This window comes from Vespa mandarinia, chromosome 4 (genome assembly GCF_050613455.1).
Source record: "Vespa mandarinia isolate Hongniang chromosome 4, ASM5061345v1, whole genome shotgun sequence".
NCBI classification, from domain to species: Eukaryota; Metazoa; Arthropoda; class Insecta; order Hymenoptera; family Vespidae; genus Vespa; species Vespa mandarinia.
In genome coordinates, this window is record NC_140813.1 from 6,936,396 (window position 1) to 6,962,885 (window position 26,490).

A 26,490-nucleotide genomic window follows, 5' to 3' on the forward strand; every position below is an offset into this window, starting at 1 on the left:
AAAATATCGACGTTCTTCTTGTCCAATTTGAGGAGAAAGCACATATCGAAAGAATATCGATAAATTATATAAGAGAATAATTATTCGTTTCTTGGCTTTCCGCAAGTCGTTAAATATTTTTTTTTTAAAATACATATATATATATATATATATATATATATATATAATCGATAAATCAAGACAGAATGTCACTCATTGAATCGCTCCATTTTTTTCTTTTGCTCAATATTCACGTAATTTATGAATTTTAGTACTTTGACTTTCGCGTGTGAATATACGATTATATAGGCACATATTTATGAGCGTTACATACTTTTACCTAAGTGGAGCACATTTCCGAGAAATTTTTTTTTCACGAAAATTATGTGATAAGTATATAATAATAGCGCGATAAGCATATTGCTGATTATAAAATTGGGTACGTTATTGGATTAATAAATTTCGTAGTCGCATCGATACGCTCGTAAATTCGTCCACGTTGGGGGTAAGTGGAGAAAAAACTGGTATCATAAAAAGGAAATTCTATGGAGACGGAGCATTTTGCGGAAAAATTTCTTCCAAACGAGCGCGCGCGAGAGGTCGATATGAAATAAACTCCATTTTCACGGTGGCATCGCTTAGAAGGGCCGAAGTAGAAGCGACGACACAGTAAGCTCGCCATCGACATCACGAACGCCGGAAAGATAGCACGTTCGCACTCCCTGAGCTTCATGGAAACGCGTTTGGCTTATCTCCTACGTGCCGTAAAAACGGTTACTTCGATGTTTTCCTTTATCCCTAAACTTTAGAGCAAAGAAAGAGAGAGAGAGAGAGAGAGAGAGAGAAAAAGAAAGAGAAGAGAAAAAGAGAACGGGATGACGTTGAAATAAAGTCGAAACGGCGGTCGTAAAGTAAAAGCAAATTGCCCGTTCTGGTCAGTCCGGTGTGCCATTTCGTACAACACTGTCTACAAGATCCAACCGATTTAGTGACTTATGTTAGATTCGCGACAAGATTGCAAGATGTAAATCTACGTTCACGGGAAAACCAATAAACGGCTCGTCCGTTTTCTACAGAGAGAATGTAAATTTTGATACACGTACCTATAACATACGCGATATCGATCAGTTTCTTTTACAAAATTGTTTCATCGTCGTTTCTTTTTTCCTTTTTCCAAGTTTTATTTCTCTTTCTTCCGTTATAAATAAATTCACTGCAACTTTGAAAGATTTAATTGTGAATCAGATTGCTTTATCATACGATATTTTTTGAATAATTCACACTCATGGATATTTAATTTCTTGATTGTTATTTCGATCTTTAGATTTTCATCGTAACCTTTTATCACATAAGAAACGAGACGTTCTTTTTAACGAGACAAAGAAGGAAATGTGTGATTCCACGAGAAATTTCTTGTCTCGACCGAGAGAATAAGGAAAGGTCGAAGTGGAACGAACAGTCAGTAAAGGTCAGTGAATCGGAGTACAGCGTGCGCCAATGGAAACGAGATAATAGGGAAGAAAAGAAGAAGGAAAAGAAAAGGAAGAAGAAATACGAGGAAGAAAAGAAGAAAGGAAGGAAGGACTGAGAACCACTGATCTCTCACGGGTTCTTTCGCATCGGGCAAATGGAAAGTTAAGAAGGCGCGCGCGATGCCTTGTCGTGCCGCTTTGCCTGGCATAATGATTAGCAGGGCCTCGACTTGGGTACACGCGTACTCTTGCCTCGACGCACACACGATTCGAGAGCAGAAAAAGAAAGACAGACCGACGGAAAGATAGACAGAGAAAAACATAAAGAAAGAGAGAAAGAGAAGGATAGGAAAGACAGACGGAGAAAGAGAGACAAATAGGGAGAGAAAGGAGAGAGAAAGAGAACGAGAGAATTCTCGATAGTGTGTGTTTCAAAGAAGGAGACGAAAGAGGATGGAAGGAAGAAAGAGCAAAGTAGGGTGAAAGGAAGCACATGCGTGAAAGAAAGAAAGAGGAAGAAAGAGAAGAGAAGAGAAGAGAAGAGAAGAGAAGAGAAGAAAAGAGAAGAGAAGAGAAGAGAAGAGAGAGGGAAAGAGAAGGTTCGTCCCCCGTCCATCCGTGCGCTGTCGGCGGCATGCTTCATGTCGAGCTGACATCTCGTATCTACATTCTGCCCGCGAGAATCTTTATAAGCGTTGGTGGGTGACCGACGAGCTCGATGACTGGCAGCCGTGAGGCCCGCGGCCTGCCTGCTTGCTTGCTTGGCTGCCTGCCTGCCTGCCTGCTTGCCTGCCTGCCTGCCTGCCTGCCTGCCTGCTTGCTTGCTTGCTTGCTTGCTTGCTTGCTTGCTTGCTTGCCTGCCGAGGCAAGTCCGCCTGAATGCCTTCCTTCGTACCTCGTTACGAACTCTCTCGTGCACAGCCATGAGAGTTAGAGAGAGATACGGAGAAAGAGAGAGAAAGAGAGTGAAGGCCCGAGAGGAGAAATGCGAGTTACGATGCCTGGGATATCTCGCACGAGACGACGGCTCCTCTTCTTCGATCCGCTGCTCATGAATTTCCCTCGGTTTTCATCGTCCTTTCCGTTCGAGATTCTCTTGAGTCCCTTCTATACCTCTTTCTCAGTTTCTCCTTCTCTCTTCCTCTTCCTCTCACTCTCTCTCTCTCTCTCTCTCTCTCTCTTTCTCTCTCGTTTACTTGCTCGCTCGTTTTGCAACACACGGAAGTCGATCGGCCCGAATCCTTCGTCCTCGTCATTCCGACAAAAGGATGCGCGCGTTCCTTAGATTCTCAATGGAAGTCTCGGCGAAGGCACTCGAGGCGTTCTTCGTTTAATCTCGAGTGTATCGCCTTCCCCTCCTCGTCCCTCGAGCTGTTTCTTTCGTACAGACGAAAAGCAGATTGCTATGAAACGGTTTTTCTATGTAATCTTGTAGTTTTTCTTTTTCTTTCTTTCTTTCTTTCTTTCTTTCTTTCTTTCTTAGATACTTGTAAAAAATCTCTCCTTTTTTTTCCTCTCTCTCTTTTTATCTTCGAATTCTGCAAAAAAACAGAAAAGTTTTTCTTTTTTTATTATAAAAAAAAGAAAAAGTCGAAAATTGAATACTCGAATTTTCGTAAATTTGAATTCGCTTTGTTAATCTATACTAATTATTTTTTATACGACTATCGACAATTTTTTTTCTCCTTAAAATTAAATCTATAAATATTAAAAGAATACGAGTAAAGATAAAATAAATATTCGAATTGAATCTCAATCTATTGTCGATGAAAGGAAGATGGAATTTCGGCCAAGCTCTGATTCAATTTCACGAGGGAACGAGAGCGGGTTAGACAAACTATCCGGTTCTATCCATAGCCGAACGTCTTCGTCACGTCTTTCTTTGGTAGAACGAGTATCGGTACGGACGATACATAAGGTTCCTAGAGAAGAGACGTGCTTCGACCTCCGGCTATGAATTTTCCTCAATTTCCCGGTTCCACGAGTTCTCTCTCGTTCGTACATCTCATCGTTAAACCCGACGGTTCGTCCATACGTTGGACAACGCAGGCGCGTGATACGACTGCGCTATGTTTTCTGGATGAATTATATGGGTTTTGACAGAACTCTACTTATTTATGAGCCATTGTGAAGTTAACGTGCGTTACTGCTTCGCTCGATGAAGTTCAAATCTCGTAGTACGCATGTTCGAATACGTGTGTACGTTTATAATCCTGAACTTCATTCCCTATACGTGCATGAATATCGATACGATGATTAATGTGAATTCGAAATCATGAATTAATGTCGATACACGGTTCTATTCGCACGGGAGACCAAATCTACTACGAGGATTGTATTTAAAATGCGATATTTTAAATCGATTTCGTTGACGATTATCAATTAAAATATAATAAATGTTTCATGTATAACGATAAGTTAAAAAAAAAGAAAATATATATATATTTATTAAGTGTATTAAAATTCTTCGAAGATAGATAATATTTATGAAGTTTATGAACATTTGACACCAAGAAGATTATTGATCCTTTGAAATGTTCGAGTCTTTATCCCTTGGGGCTCGAAGCCTAATCGTTTGCAGGAACAAACAATCAAAAAAGAAAGCGTTGTCCTGACGTTTTCATAATGGGAGAGATATCTTTCAAAGCAAGGAAAAACTGCAGTCTCGGCAGTGCCGTTTGTCGTGACATAGTGAAAAAGAAAGAAAGAGAGAGAGAGAGAGAGAGAGAGAGAACCTGCACGTTGCCAACCGGTCGAAATTAAGTTGAGCAAACGAGCTTAAGTGTGCGTTAGACGGCCGAGAGATCAAAAGCACCGCGCGAACGACGAAAACCAACTGGCGGACGACGTTCTTTGGAATCCAAATTTATTTATCCGTCTCCGTTCCTCCGAGACACTCCTAAAAGCGTTTTCCCTCCCGTCGAGACCATAGAGTCCTTGCGTTTAATCGACGATAAGTGTCTCTTCACGGTACAAAGTGAGATTTACCAACGACGAAGAACCGTGTCATGAAAACAGCTGGTATCTTTACGAAAGGATGTCTTGGCGATGAAAAGCAACGTCCGCGAGACCATTTCAGAGCAAAGAAACCATCATACCAAGTACAAAATAGCACCTTAGTTTACGATAAAAATCCATCGAGCTCGTTTCTATACCAAGTCGTTTCCTCGAGTCTTACATTACGAAGTTATTTTACACTGTTATAGAAAATTTTAACTGGTTTATTTTTATCATAGCTAGCTTTAAATAATAGTGATAAATAAAGATTTATCGTAATTTATAGAACATAAGAATAAATGGTGGTATGTCCAACAAATATCTATGCATTGTTATAGAAGAGATAATACGATAACAAAGCCGGTTAGACAAAGAGGATGCTCGTTTTTCGAAGACGAACATTCGAAATTCGCGATCGGGGAATCCTTCTGTAGACTACCGATAGCTTCTTAGAAGTCGTAGGAAGTAACGATACTCGTAAGAAAAATTACGTAGGTAGATATCGGTCGATGGTGGCAGTGGCAGCACCCTGTGCTCGCCGGGGGAGCAACGCCGTTCGAGCGAGGCAATAGCCACCGCACGAGGTGCGTGTATAGATGCTTGTTTAGGATTACAACACACGGAGATAACCACCGGCACGAGATACATAATGCAGAAGGTATTGTGAGCCATACCGCGCCTTCCTGCATACAATACGCCCTACCGATGCATTCTATTGTTGTCTTTCGAAATAAACTCAGTCGGCCACAACTTCCCTGGGGCTCCACATTACCTTCTTACAGATAATACATATTGCATCGCCGAGCCTCGTTTAGCAATGCCACTTTACTCCGAATCGTTCGGCCATCATCCAAAACGGACGAACGTATTAAATCCACTAGCATATTCGATTTTCGTCGTGACGTCATTTCGATGACACATTACGGTATTTAGGAAGCATAAATCTTCGATAGGATCTATTTAATGTCGTGTATACTGATTATATGAAGAAGTATATTATGAACATTCGTTTGCTTGCGAGTAACTGAATACATATAATTTTAACGGTCGTAGAGAGAGAGAGAGAAAAAGCTAGTTATAATGATCTACAATTTATTGTATATCATCTTGTCTTTGAATGTGTAGATACAAAAATTTCGTGGCGTTCTTTTCTTTAAGACAGGAAATCATTTTAAAAATCTGTTTCGAAGTATAGCTAAAGTACTTTATAAAATAAACCAACTGTGATCATCTTGTCCAACCTAGATCATTTCGACAACAACGTTTACGGATTGACGATGGAACGACGACGCGAAAATGAGCTCCTCTTTTTTCTCTCTTTCTTCTTTCTCCAAACCTTTGTGGTGTTCCTTGCGGGTGGCGCTCGTCAGGGCTTTCCCTTTTGCGGGATCAAGGGTGCACCGATGTTTCTCACCTGACAGGTTAAAAGAGCCGAAATGGAAGGAGAATGTCAGGAAGAAGGGAGTGGCGTAAGCCACAACAGCGGGAAGTGACAGGCAATGTATAATATTCGAAAGCACAAGGCTCACTGAGATATAGATGCCCTACGCTCGTAGCAAAGTAAGTAGCCCGTGGGGACTTGTAATCCGGGATAAGCCGTGATTTGTTTACTCGATGTGTACCATAGACGAACAGGCATTCGCTAACAACTGGACTTTGTTCGTTAATGGATTTTCAACGAAGTCCTTCCTACGGGCTTGTCTACGAAGATTTTTTAATGAGCATTTTTCAAATACATCGAGTCCCTATGATCAGCATTTGTTATTTGGGAGATATTGTTCACTTTCCTGCTACAAGATTCTTCAATTCTAAGAGAAATAGAATGGTCGAATAGAAGACTAATTGTATAGGACCATAGGCTCGCCATATCCGGAAATAAGTACTTAGAATAGAATAGAATTCTCAGGTCCTTGAATAGCACAGCGGAATAATTCTTTGTGTTCAAAGTGTCATGATAGTTGCCATTGAAAATTTTCTAAGAACCATACTTCAACTCGGAATCAATTGGTAATAATCAATGTATTGGGAATAAATCAATTAAATTTTGATTTAACTCAAATAAGACTTGTGACTTATGATGAAGAAAATGATAGCTTGGAATTAGTCACTCCGAGTGAGCTTACGATCACTGTTACTTGCTGGTGTTGACAGAGGGCTGTGCACGAGCGTATAGAGTACCTATCTACGGATACAAAAGGTGTCGCGGTGTTGTAAGAGTGTACACTGTGCAAGTTACCACTATTTCTCTTTCTCTTCCTATTCTCTCTCCTCTCTGTTTCTGTCTCTCTCTCTCTCTCCCTTCCTCTCTCTTTCTCTCTCTCTCTCACTCTCTCTCTCTCTCTCACCCTCTCGCTCTTCGCTTGAGCCCTAGCAAGCACGCCAAGCCGGCATTATTTATCGCAGCCGCCGTAGGCGCGCAGGCGGCGACTTTGTGCTGGCGTGGCCACTCGCAGCTAGAATCGCGATACGCCCGGCCAGATATCATTTTATTATACCTGCGGACTGAGCGCGGAGGGTAGTTTATCAGCGGCCGAGCGAACCGACGCATCTACTCTCTCTTTCTCTCTCTCTCTCTCTCTCTCTCTCTATCTCTCTCTCGCTCGTTCCACCGGCTGCCACGGCACGCAGCACCGCGCCGGAGAATAATATAGTGCCGGCGGGCTCTAACAGCGGTAATGTATGGCCGACACTCCGGGCAAAAGGGGTACCAGCCCGTAGGGCGCCGAGCCCGAACGAGTCGAGTCACTCTGTCACGCGCTTTTCACTGAGCGCCTCTTCTTCTCCTTCTCCTACTTCTTCCCATTCTCATTCTCATCCTTCTCTTCCTCCTCCTCCTCCTCCTCTTCCTCCTCCTCTTCCTCCTCTTTCTCATCCTCCTCATCCTGCTCCTTCTTCTCCTTTTCCTCTTTCTCTTCCTCTTTCTCCTCCTCCTGCTCCTCCTTGCAGTGCGCTTCCACGCCGTGAGATTACTGCCTCCGATAATTACGACGTTTGCACCCACCGGGGCCGATTTGTCTTCCAGGTTCGCGGAGGGGCCCTGCGCGTTTCGACGTCGAGCGCCGTGTTAGCCGTCGACCTTCTCTCTGGCCTCTGCTTCTTCTTCTTCTTCTTCTATTTCTTTTTGTTGCTTCGTCCGCCGGCTGTCCGACGGCGTGTCCGATGGCGACACGCTTGTAAGAAGAGATCGCGATGATCGCGCACAGAAGAAGCTTCTTCTTCTTTCTGTTTCTCTGTCTCTCTCTTTCCCTCTCTCTCTCTCTCTCTCTTTCTTCTGATCATTCGATTACGATCGGGATGGAGCTCGCCTTACGAATCTCTCAGCAGCCTCAGTGAAAGTTACGATCGATAACATTTGACTTTTCGATGTTTCCAGGGTCAAAGGTCTAAAATACTTGTTCTCGTCTTCTTTGTGATGAGATTCTTCTTCAACTTGAATGCTTCCAAACTTTAACACTGTTCACTTTTTATTTAACGCTGTTGTTTTGTCGATTATTTCAACATGAACGATCCATAGAGCCTCTTAGTTTATATAATCGCGTGTCAAGTGTAAATAAAGGATTTTCCATGGATAAAAGCAATTTATTTTCACTATATACTCTACTCAGAATAGTACTAATAATTTACTCAGAGATGTTTAATTAGGGCTCATTAAAGCTTTTTAAATAGATTCTACTTCAGGATTAATTGTACCTACTAATTAAAAATTGTGTCATCAATCAATTTTAATTTCTTTATAGATTATTTAATTATTGATTTATAATACATTTATAATAGATTTATACTAACTTCAATATAAAGTAGTTACTAGCCTTTTAGTTACGTGGACCTGTATCGCCTATACAAACTACTTTGCCGTAAAGTGTACGTAAATGAAATTAATGCCACGATCGGTGTTTCGGTGCCTTCAACTATGCATTTAGCAGTTTATGTTATTATAAAGTAAGCAAGGAAACAAGTAGCTTCTCGTTAAAAAACGTCACTCAGAGGGATAGCCACTGTAGTACAACTTTGTCCAAAAATATGACAGCAGGAAACCACTATAATAGCGGGTAGTAGATAAAGACCTAGATATCATCTACCTACTTATGTCATAAAACTACAAAATTATTATAGATAGAGGACATTTAGTGGAAAAAATGTAATCGTTTCTCGAGATGTTCGTCTCAAAGAAGGTGTAGCAATCTCAATTCGCGTAATTCAACTTCGTGACGTAATCATTCAATGACTTATTTACGCTCGACGTACCGCTTTCTTCACTGATCTCTCACGGTCGTAATTAATTTCACGATATCTGGTTGGCACGCTTAATTGCGAGCAATTAGCTCGGAGAGGAGGGTGGCGAAAGGGGCTAGAGGGGATGGCGAAAGCATGCTGCCGCGAGTTTCTTCGGGTTCATTAAAACGTTCGACGTAATTGCCGACTCGATTCGGAGGAAAGCGTAATCTCTCTCTATCGACTTTCGTTCAACAAAATCTTGTTCGATTGATATTAAAACATTGTTAAAATCCCAATAGAAAGTAAATAAACGATTGAATATTTGAACATTATTTTTAAATCTAATTGAAACCATCGAAGACTTATAAATTTCATTAAAACTTTAAAAAAATATTTAACAAAGAATACAAAATAACATTCAAATATTAAAACAATATGTATCGTATTTCTATATTAAAATTTTTTACCTTATCATATGTTCTCATTTTCCTTATAACATTATTACTATGAAGCTTTCTTTATATTAAAATATAAAAGAAAAGAAGAAAGAAAAGAAGAGAATCGGTGATTCCGTATGAAGGTGGAATGAGTAGTAGTGGGGTAAAAGAAGAGAAAGAAGTCACGGTGGACCGTGTTGGTAATTAAACTGACGCGAATGGGGCTAATAAATTTGTGCGAGAGCATAAAACGAGTCTTGTAACTCTATCGAGGTAATTGCGGCGACCACGCCTGGTTACTGTGGGCCGCGGTTAGTTCTCTTACACCTTTTCACATACCGCAGTAAGAGAGAAAGAGAGAGAGAGAGAAAAAAAAAAGAGATAAAGAGAGAGAGAGAAAAAGAGAGAAAGAGAGATAGAGAAAGAACGATGTAACCATAGTATAGTACGAACCGCCTGCTAATATCTCCTAGCACGTTCGTTGCGTTGTACCTTGTCAAAGCGTCACGTAGAGGCAATGGCAGTGGCGCTGGCAGCAGTGCCGATGATGACGCTGCCGACGTTCGCAAACCGGCCAACGAACGGGAACAAACAATTAACGAGCGTCCCGTTATCCCATAACGCGTCTATTCAATGCAAACGATGCACTAATGAAAGATAAATCTTACGCGGCATCGAGAACCCGCAGCACGGAGGCGTATATTAAAGCGAAAGAGCAATCGCATATGAACCTTCGATGAAACAACAATAAGACAATGCTCCCTTAGAATTGCTCCCTTTTCTTTTATTATCAGCTATCGTTTCAATGATTCTCATCATCGATAAATACATTTTCATCAATTCGAAATAACCTTTAAACGTATCAAAGTAAAATAATTTTATAAATTTTCTGACATTAGTTAGAACGAACAACGGCCTTTTCGTTTCGATTTAATGTAAGACGTGATTATTTTTTTATTAAATATTAGACAAATGAAATCGTTAGTATCAATTGGTTTTGAATGTAACTCTTATTAATGATAAGAAGACGTATATTGTTCATGGTAATAATTCAATAAATTATATTTATTCGTTAGATTTTGAATTTTTATTGCACTTATTTACTTTAAAGGAATTCAAAGGAATAAAATATTTTTATTACGGGCAATCTAACCACGTAATGTACTGTCCAAACTATTGGAAGTTCATTATTCGTTTCTTAAAATGATATTTGAAAGTGAGATAAGAATTTTATAGAACGGCACTTAAAAATAAAAATATTTAGTCATTACGAAAGGTAGCTAGCTCATCGTTAACGAGTATCATAATGTAAATGTAAATGATGAACTATCGTTTCTTCGTTTTTACTGGCAGTGATTTGCGAATTTTCACGTTGGCGTGAAGCCTATAAAATAGTACAGGTATCGTGTGGAGCTTACGCGTGCGTCTCAATAAACTTGTCGCGATCACGTTTCATCGCTCGTATAACTCGCATGTTTTTTTCATAGTTTCGAAATATGTGCTTAAAGTTCGCTGTATTTTTACGACGTGCGTTTTTCACCCGCTTTATGGAGCAAGGTATGTAAATTTAGTCGTGTATCTTCACGGGAAAGAACTCTACTGGTCGATGTATTTTATTATAATCTTATAAAAGTGAGTAAAAATTATGTTTGCAATATTTATAGACTCGTACCAGTTTATTTTGTGAGTTCGTATATTCTATTCTACATATCGCATCATTTTCACCGAAAGATCTTCTTCCTTCTAATATTGAATATTTTTTTATATCATCAATTACGATATAATTATCTAAGAGTATTTCTTTTCTCGTTTTTGAGGAAGCAACCATTTAAACAGAGTACAAATACCTTTAAGTTAATTATAATAATTATCTCTATATTTTCTTATCTTTTTCAGGTTCAGTCTTATGTAGTAATCATTTATTAACATTTTCACGGGATTAATTAAAATGTATTATCCATAATTCAGATGTTATAATTCGTAACGCCTGAGTGCTTTTCCAAAGAATAGTTTATTTGGGTTCTATAAAGCACTGGAGCAACGTAATTTCGTGCATGTGCGCCTAAGCTATCATCTTTTCACCAAGTCGTGCCAAGTGCCGTTTTTACGAGTTTGAAAATACATCACAGTTTCTTCGAAATAGATCAAGATTACCATCAAAATTCTTCTTGCAGATACTTTTCGCACGCTCCATTTATCTCAGTTCTTCGAATAAGAATACATAATAAGAGAAGTTTTTCGATACAGAAGAAATCAAATAATAAAATGTTTTATATTAGGTAACATGAAAAATCTATATTTTTAGCAAGAAAACAACAGTAGATACTTTTCTTATTTTGCATATCTCTAGTAAAACAATTCTAATTCATTTAATTTCTAAATAATTGATTCATTAATATTTAATGAATTTACAATAGATGTTGATCTAAAAATTTGGATTGAAAAGAAATTCGAAAGTATTCAGATTTCGATGATGGGAATGAAATAAGGAATTGTCGTGTATAATGAAAAGTCAATAAATATTGACAATAGAGATAAATAAAAAAAGAAAAATCTCTTTTGTCATAAACGAATATTTTCAAAATATTATATTTTATGAATATTCATAATTACGATATTAATAGGTTGTAATTTGTTAAAGCTTTAAGCATTATTTCAATATTTGTGTGCAAAAAAACCTATACCACGTAACGTTCTCTACAAAAAGAGAGAGAGAGAGAGAGAGAGAGAGAGAGAAAAACAAAGGGTGTCGTCTTTTCGATATTCGAACGAAATAAAATTGATGCGAATGCGAAGTTTGACATATATTCTTGAAAAATAAACTCAGAGAGCTCGAAACGCTTCGCTACTTCTGCTTTGTATTACACCGAACACTGATAAACACTAAGGTACATTACATACATGCAACAGAATCAGACAAACATGAGTTTTTTTGAATCAGTCATGCGATACAGTAGCAGGAACGTTCGATAAATGTAAAAAGACGTAACGCGATATTTTTCTAAACATACCGAAATATTATCCTCCATTGTATAACTTGAAAATAACGGAAGGTAGAAACTCCCACATAAAAATTTGTCTTCTGTATATATATAATAATTTAACAAATTTATATGAAATCGGTATTAGTTCTTTCACGATCTCACGACAACGATCGATTCGATATTTAATTCGGCGTAACGATAAGAAAGATTATTAATCGAAGCAAGTAGATTGGGAAATACAAGGTCGGACACGAGAAGAGCTCACAGAAGAGTAGTGCGTGCCGGCTATCGAAGAAGTCAACTCGAAACGGCGGCGGTATCCACCGGGTAGTGAATATACCGACTCTGGTGAAAGAACCAACCGGTTTTCTCGAATCAAGATGGCCGATGATCGTGTGGAGGGAGAAGACTGCCGGAGGAAGAAGAAAAGATGAAGGAGAAGGAGGAGAAAGAGAAGAGGAAGAAGAAGAGAAAGAAGAAGAAGAAGAAGAAGAAGAAGAAGAGAGCAGTCGAGCGAACGTGGAGGTGGGCAACCGAGCGAGCACGCAGGGTGGGCAGAAAGCGATCATAACTCAGGTGGCCGCGGACAAGCAGCGCTTGTTTCGTGCATTCGAAACACGGAACACACACGAGTTCGCCAGCGTTGTGCACGACGTGCCTTCCATGGATGCTTGGAACACGTTCGCCTTCTCTATCTTTCTCTCTCTTTCTCTCTCTTTCTCTCTCTTTCTCTTTCTCTCTTTCTCTCCCTTTTTTAACCTCCCTCACTCGTCTCTATCTCTATCCATTTATCTATTCATCTCCATCCTTGTTCTTGTCTTTCTAACCTCTCTCTTTTTCTCTTCCCGTTGTTCTCTCTCTCTCTCTCTCTCTCTCTCCCTATCCTTTTTCCTCTCTCTCTCTCTCTTTCTCTTTCTTTTTCTCTTTCTCTCTAACTATTGCTCTCTCTTTCTTTGTCGACAAAAGAGAGTTCGGACATTCGTGTCGCGGACGGCGGCAGCTCCGGCACGCCAACACAATCCCTGGATCTTTGTAGCGCACACTCGCGTTCAAAAATATTTACGGTAGCCTCTGAATCGTGCTTCTGCCACTCTTAATAAATACAAGCATCAGAGCGAACAGTCGTAGTTTTCGTTCGTCTGGAAAGTACTTCCTCCTCTTCTTCATCTTCTTCTTCTTCTTCTTCTTCTTCTTCTTTATGAAGAATCCTTTTCTTCGTCTGTCGCTTTCTATATCTCTTTCTCTTTCTCTTGTAAAATTCCTCAACCGGATGATCTTGTTTCAGTAAGGTGGCTAACCGCGTATGTTCTTTCGAGACAAGATCTTCTTCTTTCTCTTTTACGATAGCTTCGATCTCGCACATTCGCTCTATATATATATATATATATATATATATATATATATATATATATATCTGTGGTGAAGACGAACGAGTTTGTCAAGAAGAAGAAAAGGAAAGAATTGAGATCGTCCATTTTCGAAGGAAGTAGAATTTAATCGTGGCTTCCAACTAATCACAAAATCGACGGAACTTGTTGTAGCGAATGTACAAGCTTGAGAGAAACGCGGAGAGCTTCGTCGACTACGTGGTCGCGGCTCCGTGGTCGTGTCCGTCCATCCGTCTCCCTACAAATGAAGACTTTAAATAATTTAGTCGCCGGTTGTAAATCCCGTCGGGGAAGCGACGTTAATCGATACACGCCGCCGTGCACCGCGCCGTTATACGGCCCCGAGAACATTTATGAATGCGCGCTATGAATCACGAGATAATAATATCGTGCGTGCGCTCGCGCGCTCAGGCTCGCGCTTAAACGTGGCCACAACCACCATTGGGAAGCAACACCAATGTTACCGCATTTAATACCTGAGAATTCTCTACTCGAGACACCGTTATATATAGGATATTCTTGATCTTTTCAATGTGCTAATAAGGCAATAACAATAATTAACCAATCTATATTAATATTCAACGTAAGGGTTCTTATAATGATCATACTTTAACAGCGAAATCAAATAACTTTCTTTTAACTTGGACATGAAAATAACGTCCATAGATACCCAAGAATCATCAAAGAGGAAAGCAAGAAAGGTTTCTCGATAATTCCAATGCGAGTGCCTTCGATGACTCCTCCGCACTTTTCCTTCTCTTTCTTCTCGCACGACGACGATAAATTCGTCGCGTCTCGTGCGAGAGGCAATCCTACTGGCTTGGTAAGGCTCTTCGGTATTATTATTTACGCCACTCGATTCCATTAGGAGAGAACTTTACGCCACGGCGGTACCACCGTTTTCAGTCGGACGTCGCTCAGATCGATTTATCGTTCGCGAAGCCGCTAATAAATTACGCGTAATAGCATTGAGATAGATCGACGGATAGGCCAAGCGTAGGCGTGGAGACGTTGCGGCGGACAATATTTCAGTGTGCAGTAGCTTTATGACCAAAGGTTACGAGCCAGGAAGAGCCATAATGCCTCGTATCTCCTTTACCTCCTAACCATCCTTTTCCCTCTTACTTCTTCTATTACTACTACCATCATTACGACTACCACTTTTTTACTGAGGCACCATTTATGCGTTCCTCGCGTTTCGCGGCATACTCGAGTATTGATTCTTGTCTGGATATCGAATCATAAACTTGCATCCTGATGTTTCTTTCCTTATATTTAATGTACCTTCATTATTGAATTCATCATCGTTGCCCTTGCTATTTTGAAAAAAAATCATATGAACCAACCAGTTTAAATAAATTTTATTACAAATTCAAACGCTATGAAGGATCATTGAATAAATTAAGCTACGAATTGTTTTTTCTTTTCTAGTTGTAAGCTTGTTATTAATTATCTCGTTAAAATGTATCGGATTCGTTAGTGAAATCATTTTATATCTTAATAAATGCCAATTTTGCATCCGTGATTCTTTATTGAAATAGGCTCCTTCTCTTCCTCTTTATTCCGGAAATGATTACTCGACTTTATTTTATTTTGAACGTTTCAAGGCGATACGGCTCATTGCCATCATCGTTTACATGAATCGCAATAATTTAGAATGCAGTTACGGCAAAGTGGGACGCGTTCGATTAAAGAAACGTTATCCCAATATGAAGGAATTAAATTATATCAAGCTTTCCAATGTGGCGTATCTACGTACATATATATTACATCTATACGTTGCAAACGTTCGCTTAAAGGCTCGGTAATAAGAATAAATCGTCTACTTATCGCCACACGTCTACGATTATACGTTACAGACAGGTATTCGGTTTATCGTCGATAACTATCCTGAGCTGAAGCGCGTATACGCGAGTAACATCGCACATATTTCGTATCGGCTAAACGTTGATGCCAAGATTGCAACACATATCTAACGGTAACACGAATTTCTCTTCTCTTTACGCTTTGATTTTACCCTCTTTTATCCAAATATATATCCACAATCTATAATCCAGATATAAATTCCGACGATAAACGGATTTTCTTTGGCAAGAAAATACGTTTGATGAATGGAAGACGGTGAAATAAATTGAGCTACACAGATATCGTTAAAACATTGAATTTATTTAAAAGTTTCAATCAAATAATTTATTCGAGTTGATTTTTCTAACGTGTTTATTTAATGAAAAAGACAACATAAATATTCTTGAAGATTTTTATAATTACGTGAACTTATGAATATCCTGATACCATTACGAAAAACCATTCCTCGAATATCGAACATTTCCCATATCGTTGAGAAGCGTAATGATAAGTTTGAAATTTTCCGAAAAACTTATTGCGAGGACTCGCGCGTAAATCGAAAAAGCCAAAGGGTTCCTCGAATCGTGATTACGTCACTACCTCCGTCGGAGTCCTTTCTATTCCCGACAGACATACATATGTACACGCCTGTAGACTTGGATGCGGTTATAAATTAGGTTTTATGAGGGAGATAAAATGCGCGTTATTATCTAAACGGCGACGCCTTTACGGAGATCGTATCCCACGCTATTCCTTGATCGTGTGTACATATATACTCTTACCTATGTGTACGTTTGGACAAGCGGAGAAAAATGTACGTGTATTTGTGCGAACTCGCACATACGTTCTTCGGATGTGTATTGGATGGTTGGTTTACGGAATGGAAAGACGTTCACCCTCGAATACGATGACTACGACGAGAAGGACCCTTCGTAATACGTAGATTGACTGTCAGCTGTAGAGAATAGTCAGGAAATTGAACGAGAAGGAAGATAGCTTATACGAACGCGGGATCATTCTCCTCCCGCGAACCCTTAAAACGGGTTACTGCTCACGAATCGGTACTTTCAATACGATATATCCGAAGCAACAGCCGTTATTTTAGAGATCGTGAAGATCGAAAAAGAGGGATCGCGGGGATCGCTTCTTTCGTGCTTATGCATTTATTTGTTCGCTTGTCGAGCATGCGCGTGACTAAGATAAACTTACATATCTCGTGATTTTCATTAGATGCATACAGATCGAATGGATTTACGTATTACCTAAGAATCGGAAGGATTCTGTGATTGTCCAATCTCTTTTTTTTTGTAATATTCTAACTATTATTATTATTTATAATTAATTCGTTTCTCTATCACAAAAGGATGGACTATTTAAAAGATTACCTGAATAATTCCTTTATTTTTGATTTATAAGACAAAGTTACATTATTTCAAGAGATACATCTTATGATAGACGAAATTTTTTCTTAAGATCATTTCTTTAAAAAATTTTAAAGGCGATCAGTTTTTTTTTTTTTTTTTTTTTTTTAAACGTAACACTTTTTTTTACATTGATTTCTCGTGCTATTCTGAAGAAAGGAGTATTAGGATACAATGTCGAAAAATAATAGGTTCGCAAGATACTTTGAGAAAAATGTCTAATGATTCACGCAACTGTAATAAGCCATAAGTCTTTTTTTTTGGTTGGTTAGAAAAGAAAATGTTAGCGAGAAAAGATGAATGGTTTAAGATGGACTATACATTTACGATCGTATTCTTTTTCAAAAAACCAAAAATAACCGGAATTATTCAGGTTGTCTATTTTAAGTATCCCATCCTATATAACATTCAGTTCAATTTTTCGAATATTATCAATATATAAATATTAATGCATAAATTTCGATTACATGAGTTATTAATCTCGACTTTCTGACAGTGAATCATCGTAATTTGTTTACGCTCGTACACATCTATCCCTTGGTAAAGCAAATAAACATGCGTGTGTTTGTTCGCCTTAGCATAATATTCCATACACCGTTGAGAGAATTTGTTGTCGAACCAAATATTGCTCTTAGAAAAACAGAATAAAATTCAGAAAGTCTAAGATTTAAGATTTAAGATTTGTTTTCAACGCGATAACATCTTTATGTACTTGGCAGGGATAAAAAAAGAAGCACTTTTTTTTTTTTTAATAAGACATGTGATGATTAAAGTAACATAATTTAAAAATATATAGAAAAATGTTTTTCTTTCTTTTTTTTTTTTTTTTTTTTTTTTGTTATTTTATTCTCACTAAATTACAATGCTAAGAACTTTTCATACATACCGATAAAACGTCTCGAAAAGATCTCCTTGGGCGTTCAAAGCGGAGAATGGAAGTGACGAAGCGGAGGAACGACTTCTTTCACATATCATTTCGTGCTCGTTCTTCTGGGTGATATCCAAGATACTGCCCACGCTCCGTCTATAAGAGAGCCGGCTGATATATCCTCCCGCTAATGTTTCGCTTCGTCAGATGTTATGACCGAACATCCTTTAGCCTGCCACCGGGTGGTCATTTCGACGTGCTCTTGTTGCGAAAACGACCGTTATAAATTATGAGCAACGTATCTCCCACTCTCTCTCTCTCTCTCTCTCTCTTTTTCTCCCTCTTTCTCTCTCTCTTCCTCTCTCTCTCTCTCGCTCTCTCCCTCTTTATCTCTCTTTCTCTTTCTTTCACTCGAAAGGCGCATATTTCAAGTCTTTGAAGCTGCGTCCTCGCTCTCGAAGCGAACGAACGTGATACAACTATCGAAGATCGATGTTCATCACCGAAACAGGACGCAAGCCCTTATCCCAAGTGTATGAAACTCGATGTTACCTATCTTAAGCTTAACGTTCTCACGCGATTATGGCTCTCCTCTTTAGGAGCGACTTTGATTAATTCACCTCTTACCTCGCGATCTTCGCCGCAACCTATCACGCATAATTCTACGATTTCTATCTGATGATTCTCTCGCTTCTCGTAAAGGAAAGAAAGATTTATTAAATGTTCTTCGTTTACCTTCTTTTTTCTTCTTTTTTTTTTTGTTTTTTTCTTTCTGTTTTCTTTTTCTTTTCTTTTTTATTGATACATTCAATACATACGTAAGATCAATTTTTATATGGATTAAAAAATGTTCTCTCTTTGAAAGAAATTCAACGAAAACATTTTAGGTCCAGGTAGTACAGATTTATGACTATCCTTTCGTACGATTATGGATCATATATAAAAAACGATTCGATAGGGGAAAACATATACCGAATAACCTGCGATCATCACGAGGAGGAAGAGAAGAAGAAAGATGAACAGAGAAAAGCGAGGAGAGGGAAGAGGCTATTATTCATCGCTTTGATGGCAAGCACCGAACGGCTAATGAGCCAGGCATACCGACGTGTCTGCGGTGATCATAGTCAGCGGGGACAAGCATAATAATCCTGCAGAGATCGGCGATCGGCAAAACGTCTGTCGGCGTGGCACGGTAGCCGCAGATGGAGCCTCGATATGGTCGCCAAGAGCGTGTCGAGACCGAGCGAGAAACCATTCCTGGAAGCCGTTAACTACGTCGTCGCGTACTGACGCGTGTACCGATCCGTGTACGTGCTGCCGATTAAAGAACCTCTTTCATCCAATCCAGGATGGCCTCTCTGATGTGTCCCTTCGCTCGCTTGCCACTTGTTCGTCCTTTGATGGATAAGATAAATTCTTTAGCCGTTACTCCTAAATCGCATGAATAAAGATAGAAGAAATCTTTTTTGCATAGTTGTCTTATAATTATATGATTTTTACAAATGTAAATTTATGAACATTCTGGTTGAAATATCATATTTCAAATTTATTTCATTATTCATTAATACTAATTTATTTGCTAATACGATACGTTCATCGATTTTGCAATATATTCATTATCGATAATATATTTTAAATCGAAAAAGTATCCATCGATTAGATCAGAAAGTTTATTTAAATTCGTAGGATCATAACATTTATGCGAATGTATTTTGAAGATGTAGAAACACCCGAATGGTTGGTTCCTCCAAGTCGTTTTCGAGTTTATAGACCTGACATATAGCCCATCAACCCTGAACATTAACTTAATTGCTATACAATCTAATTTACGATCGTAAGATTTTAAACTTCTACAGAACACCTAAATTGTCGTCGAGCGATATAATAAATTCCGAGTTATCCACGGTCGGTCTCAACGAGAATCGCGGGATAATATCAAGCTACGAGACTGTATTAGTGTTTCTTCATCGAGTAAATCGTCTGAAGGAGTGATGGAGAGACGGAGTTAAGAGAGAAGAAGAGTGGGAAAAGAACGATGGAGTTGATAGGACGAAGACGAAAAAGAAAGAGTTTATCGTCGAGTGGTTGACTCGTCTTCGAGCAAACAAAGCCATTAGACGATTTCAGTCGTTTTCAGAAGAGCGACAGGTGCATCTTCGCGAGAACGCGCATTTCTTTTCAGTATGGACTCGAGTAGATACGCGTAAGCCAATACCCAAGTGTATGTATTTCCATGAAGACGCGCCTACCGAGTTGGCGATGAACGACGAGAAACAAGAGATCGTTTCAAATGCTTCTCGAGTTTTGCATTACATTCGATCTTATAAAAGAAGCAAATAGCCATTATAAAAAACCATTATGAAAAATCGAAGTATTTTGATTAGCTGTAAAATATTTTGATTAGCTGTAAAATATTTTTCAAAGGAAGGAATTTTATTAAAGCATTTCAAGAAATTTTTAGTATAATTAAGTACAATTTGTCCTCAGTTCTTGTACATCTTTCATTATAGATAAGAATTTCTTAAAGATAAAAATACCTTTATTTATCATTCTTATCTATAAAAAGATTTGAAAAAAAAATCCTTGTATATAATTAACTACAATTTTGCAATTTACTCATAGAGCCTTAATAATAATAAAAAAAAAAAAAAAAAATTATTAACGAATATCGACTAATTTCTGATATTACTAATTGTGATAAAATCTTTCATTTTCTATCCGAGTTTCGAACTTATATAATTATTCTTTATGTAATCATGTATCATTATAAGATTGAACAAAGAAAAATGATATAATGACATATTAAATTTCGAAGTATTACGATAAGGATAGGAACATCTTGTTTCGTTTGATAATTTATTGGAGGACTTTAAAAAGATAAAAAAAGAAAAAAGGAAAAAAAAGCAATTATCTCACGATCGAAGTTTAGAACACGCTTAGGATTAGAAAAGGCCGGTCGAATTTGAAGTCACGTTAATGGTCGTGACATTTTTAGCCGTGCCCCTGGAGAGCAAGCCCAAGAACGTAACGTAGCGTGCGAGCGTTCCCGGCGTTGAATGCTCGCTCGACAGCGAATAATTTACGATCATGTATAGCGCGCGGTACGCTACTGTTTCGCGTTACACTATAGCTTGCGTCAGTTTCTCATATATCGTCGAGGCCGTGCGTAATAATTCAAACCGCATGAAAGGACAGTCCGCGTATAACGATTTCTTCGACTGCCATCGAGCACCGACATCGTCGTCATCGTCGTGGTCGTGGTCGTCGTGGTTATCGTTGTGTTTGAACAAAGACGCATGACATCGTCCTACCGTTTGGTTATCGCCTTTTAATTTATTGACGATGACGGGCCGCATACAGTAAGAAAGAAAAATCTCTAACCGATTGTGTTACTTCTCTGAATGAGACCTAAGAAAATATTATGAAAAATATAATGAAAGTAACGTTCCTTAGGAAACATTTTTCTTAAAATCTTTTTTAATCGATCTTCATAATTAATATGATATTAAATATGAATTCGTAATTTATTCCTTTCTATTTTTATAATATCTCTTTATAATCTTCATAAGATGTCCTTATGAAGATTAATCAAAATTATTTTTACACCGATTCGATTCGAAATATATCATTGTAAAATATGATCGAAATCAAAACGTAATCACTTTCGAAAATTCTTTTCTTAAAAACAAATGAAAAGATTAAAAGAGAGTGAAGTAATATCGATGAATTATAGGTCTCTTTCTTTTTTCTTTTTTTTTTCTTTTTTTTTTCACGAAAAGCGAAGAAAAACGAAGAGAAAAAGAAAAAGAAAAAGAAGAAGAATGACTGAGTGGCACGCAGATGCTCAGGCAATTGTGGGTCTTGCTCCCTACGTCTCAAAGAGGGACAGAAATGTGTCAACGTGTCCGAGATGAAAGATGAACATCCTATGGAGGATCTCATTAGTAGGCCAACATCAGACACTCCCAAGTTTCTCCCCACTACAATGTTCTTTCTTTCCTTTTTTTTCTTTCAACACGCCTACTTCTTTGCTTTCTCTTTTTCTACTTTCCATGTAATTCCTCCAGGTGCTGGCAGTCCAGTTGTTGAGGGACTTCAGCTGGTCGCCTACGCAAACGTCTATCGGCTAATCTTTGCATTCGTTTGCACAAAGGTCATGACTAATGACGGTTGTATAGAAGCACAATAGCCAGTCACCGGACCCGAGACTGCCCAGTCATGGTCGCGACATGGCGTCGGGAAGTAACCTCGCTAATTTCACCATCGCTCTTCGTTGTCGCTCATGAAAGACCAAGGCGGCTCGCTTTTGTGAATTTGACATTCTCGATGACTCCCATACCTAGAGCATACCTACAGCACCAGATTTCCTTCTCGATTTTCTTTTACGTGGCCACGTTATCGATTTTGCAATCACGCTCCATACGTAGTTAAAGGTTAATTTCTACGCTCGTTAGCGATTGCAGCGAAGGTATCGTAAATCAATTTTCCATCGAAGCGTTCGATCGGATGACGTTTAAAGTGAAAAAGCATCGAGCTTTCGTATAGTTTGCTAACTTCTTCAGAAGTTTTAAAAAGATCCGTACATTTTGTAAATTAACTTCGAACGAGGAGTGAAGATACGAGGGAATAAAAATAAAAAACGATGTCGAATAGAAAAGAGGCTTCTAGCAGGAAAGAAAGAAAATATACACGAGGAAAAAAGTAAAAAAAGCACGGGTAAGTCGGGTGGTAGTCGAAAAGCTAAGTAGCACAATCTGCGAAACTGCAACTTGGCTATAACAAATACGCAAGGAAATAAATGTCTGTATAAAAGAGTTGGCAAGTTCCCCGGATAATATCAAGATGTCGCCGGATATATTCGTGAGGAGGTCGAGGAGCAACGGGGCTAGGTATTTTATGAAGAACATAACCCTTTGTATCGTATCTCGCTCTGATTCGAATAAATGTAATCTTTCTCTTTCGCCTTCCCCAACCACTACCATCATCCACCCTCCCCAACCATCGTTCTCTCCCTACCTATTCTTATGATAGGATGCGGCACAAAAGAACTCGGGTTTTATCTCCGTTCTTTCATTCGCCAAGAGGACGTAACGGTGCATGCGATAAAGCGAAATTATGCTCGATGCGGATCCGTTTGTTTATCGGCACGATTAGCGCTTGCTTCTTGGCAGTTCCCTACGGAATCGTGTAAGTACTTTTACCTCTTTTCATCTTTTAAAATAAGTTTCCATAACCGGCAACAATGTTGCATCTCTCTTATTAAAAAATATATCTAAACAATGCGTATAAGATTATTTCAAAAGAACATTTTAACGAGCATATCTAATTGTTAATTCAATTTCACATAAATTCATCTGCCCCTATCCCCTTATCCCATAGCAATCCAATTTCATCTCGAGTATAATATTTTCATTAATATTTCACTCGAATTCAAGAGATGGAATCGTTCGAGCGGCAACGAATAACAGACGCAAAGGTATTCAAATTACAAGAGATAATACATAGGAACGGTTCGGTTTAAGGTATAATCTGATCGACGATGCCATAATCGAGTTCCAACGTACGCGCATAATATCCTCGTTAAGGGTTAAGCGCGATAGTTGAGTCGCGATAAGCCGCGTCGCCCGCGTTTAATTTAGCAAAATTCAGAGAAAAAGGCTACGCGGCAACGTTTTCTCGCGTAGGCTTCTCTCTCTTTCTCTTAGTCTCTTTAGGTTGCCCGTCGGCGAGCTCCTGCGCGTTTCCACTTTACGAGCCACCATACCGGTGTGCCCACATATTTTCCTCTTTCGTAATGTCTCTGTGAAAGTCTTTTGTTCCCCCCGATGCGGTAGTTTCGCCGTAACGTATAAAGTTTGTGTTTCCTTGCGCGGCGTATAGTTGGCTGCTTCACGCTGGCATAAAGCCGATATAGCCGGCGGACTCGCTGCTCCGAGGGCGATTTAGAACAATGTACGAGTAGCCGGCACAGTTTTATTGATAGCGTTTAGAACGGAATTTGAATTGGATTTGTAGTTCGTTCGAGGAAGGACCTTTCTCTTATTCCATAACTTTTTTTTTTTATCAAGCAATTTTAAATGCTATATTTATTTTCTCTTCTACGGATGACTACTCAACAACTCATTAATATGTATTTTCTATGTTTCTTGGCAAGACATGCAAGATAGATCATTTGTGAACGGTTGCGTGCCTCGAGATTCTTGGCGCGAAAGGTGGACTTCTTCGAACTCCAATAAACGGCCTCAATCGATCCACCTAATTATGCGATCCAAATCAATCTATGGTCGTGTTAATCTTAACAAATTACTATTTGAATAATAACAAAATGATATTTAACTTATGATAGATTTGTACCTATAGATATTGATAACAATAAAAATTTTTTAAAGAGTATTATAAAATATTTCTAATATAATATATGATCAAGTAAATAATTCCAACTGTTATTATTATCGTTTTAGAAATTAGATCATTATTTTTATTTTTTTATTTTTTTCTATAGAATTGCTTCTACCTCGTTTAAATTATTGTGAATCTATTTCATTTTCAATTATAGAGAAAAAAAGTATAATTTGTATAGAACATATGTATGTAATCTAAGAGATAGAAAATGATGTGTAGGGTTTGACAAAAGAAATAGATTTCTAGATAATAAAACGTTCCAGAGAGTTATTTTTCATTCTATAGAATATAGTTTATTAACATTCTATTTTAGAACTTTACCAATTGAAAGAGTTTCGAAGGTACATCCGTTGCATAAATAATATCTCTTACGATCTCTACTCAGTAGTTGGTGTTCCCTTTAACCACGAAGCACAATTGTCTCTCCTATCTTGTCAACTAACTAACTGACTGGACTGACTGACTGACTGACTGACTGACTGACTGACTGACTGACTGACTGACTGACTGACTGACTGACTGACTGACTGACTGACTGACTGACTGGCTGGCTGGCTGGCTGGCTGCATGAGTGACTGAATGACTGGGTGACTGACTGACAAGTAAACGCTTGTACACATTTTGTAAACATAACGAAATTAAAGCTATTGTGGCGAAATATGAAATTAATTAACATTCTAATGTCTACGTGCTCTATTATTCCGTCTTATCAAAATCGTAACGCGTTGTGGGATGAGTTTTGTCTTGTGTCTAGGTCGATGACTCGCGTTTCAAGGCCGGTGTACTTGTTGGCAGGAGGACAATGAATGAGTGTCGTAAGAGGAAAGAGGTAAAAAAAAATCCCTTCGCTCAAAATATCAATCTTTATATTCTCTAACGCAATCCTTTCAAAGTATATTTTCTGTAATCTTCAATGATCAATTTTTCATGAAATTTTTATAAACGATCACATATGTATTACCTATGCGTGAAAATATATATATATATATATATATATATATATATATATATATATATAGATTTTGTATGAACGAACTTAAGAAAAAGAAAGAGGTACAATAATTTTCTACCTTCTAAGAAACGTGAAATAAAAATATTTTATAAAATAATGTACATCTGTTAAATTGCAGAAAAAGTGATATCCAAACTTGACGTAAGTTTACGTAAATCGTAAAACCAGCGAATCAACGAGCATGCAGAAACGTAATAGCTCAGCGCATATCCAAGGAAGGATCAACGTCGTTTCTACGAAAGCATGATAAAATTAGATTCGCAATCACGAGTGGGAATGGAATTTCGTTTGAGATACGCCTGCGATGATTCCACGATAACAAAGTCTCGCGTATGTATACGCACGTCGGTGGTTAGGTAGCTTCAGCATGTAAACTTGTCGCTTTAATACCGTTGACTCATAGAGAGAGAGAGAGAGAGAGAGAGAGAGAGAGAGAGAGAGAGAGAGAAAGAGAAAACGATGTGGACAGGGGAAGGGAAGTGAGAATGAGCGAAGGCAAACGAAAGAGCGTGTCACATAGAATTAGGCACGCCTCGGCAAATTAATGCGTCCGCCTTGAAGCTCTGGCAGAGGGCAGCAGCTCGACGATGAAGGAGGATGAGGGAGTGAGAGAGAGAGAGAGAGAGTGTGTGAGAGAGAGAAGAAGAAGAGAGGGGAACATAGGCCGACATCAGTAGAAAGGGAAGGAATGGAGGGGTGGAAGAGACGTCTATGTTACACTAACGACAATGACACTCATGGAATGCAAGCGTGGAAAGCACGTCGTATGCGTTTATAATTATGGCAAGTAACCAGACGTACTTAAAAAGATTATTCCAAGTGTGCATCGCTTAGAGTGTTGCAACCTTTAATTCGTCGTTAGAACTTCTTTTTTTTACATAACCATAGTGGTAGGTATTTTAAGTGATTTTAACGCTTAAGAATTTAGTCGTTTCTTTGGTATGCGATTTAAACCAAACGTAAGTTGCGATTGCAAATTAATATTTTTTCTTATTTTCTTCACATGGATTAGAACGAAATAGTCAATTCTGTGTATTTTTGATATCGCACAAGAAATATTTTTCAAGAAATCACTGTGCACTCGTCAGATTATTTTTCTATTTCTTTCGCCGTCACGGTATTCACATCTATTGTCAGGAGGCTAAAAGGTTTTCGTCTTGGGGCGCATTTCGCGGTACATTTTGCAGGCTTACCATAGTATGTCACTGTCACGACCGTGGCCGGACTCCATCCTAGCGAGGTACTACGCACACGAACGTCAGACTATTCGTATAAAGCGAGGAGTATCCCAAGCTACGAACAATCTTGACAGTAGATCGGCCAACGGATGACAGGTATCGACCTGTATCAACATCATTTTCCTGTGAAGCCATGTCCTGTTTCATCTCCTGTCTCTCTGTCTTCTCCTTCTCTCTCTCTCTCTCTCTCTCTCTCTCTCTCTCGATCTTTGTCTCACATTTTCTCTCGATG

At 38.6% G+C, this 26,490-nt stretch overlaps 1 long non-coding RNA gene across 2 annotated transcripts; it reads left to right on the plus strand.

Annotated features, from left to right (window-relative positions):
* Positions 1-21,723: 21,723 nt before the first annotated feature.
* LOC118443067 (uncharacterized) lies at positions 21,724-25,889 on the plus strand. Of its 2 annotated transcripts, XR_004838568.2 has the most exons (4): positions 21,724-22,495; positions 22,638-22,793; positions 24,763-24,837; positions 25,139-25,889. It is a non-coding gene; the product is annotated as an uncharacterized LOC118443067 (long non-coding RNA). The 2 variants fall into 2 exon arrangements; XR_014982094.1 differs by lacking the exons at positions 21,724-22,495; positions 22,638-22,793 and adding an exon at positions 23,330-23,558.
* Positions 25,890-26,490: the final 601 nt, after the last annotated feature.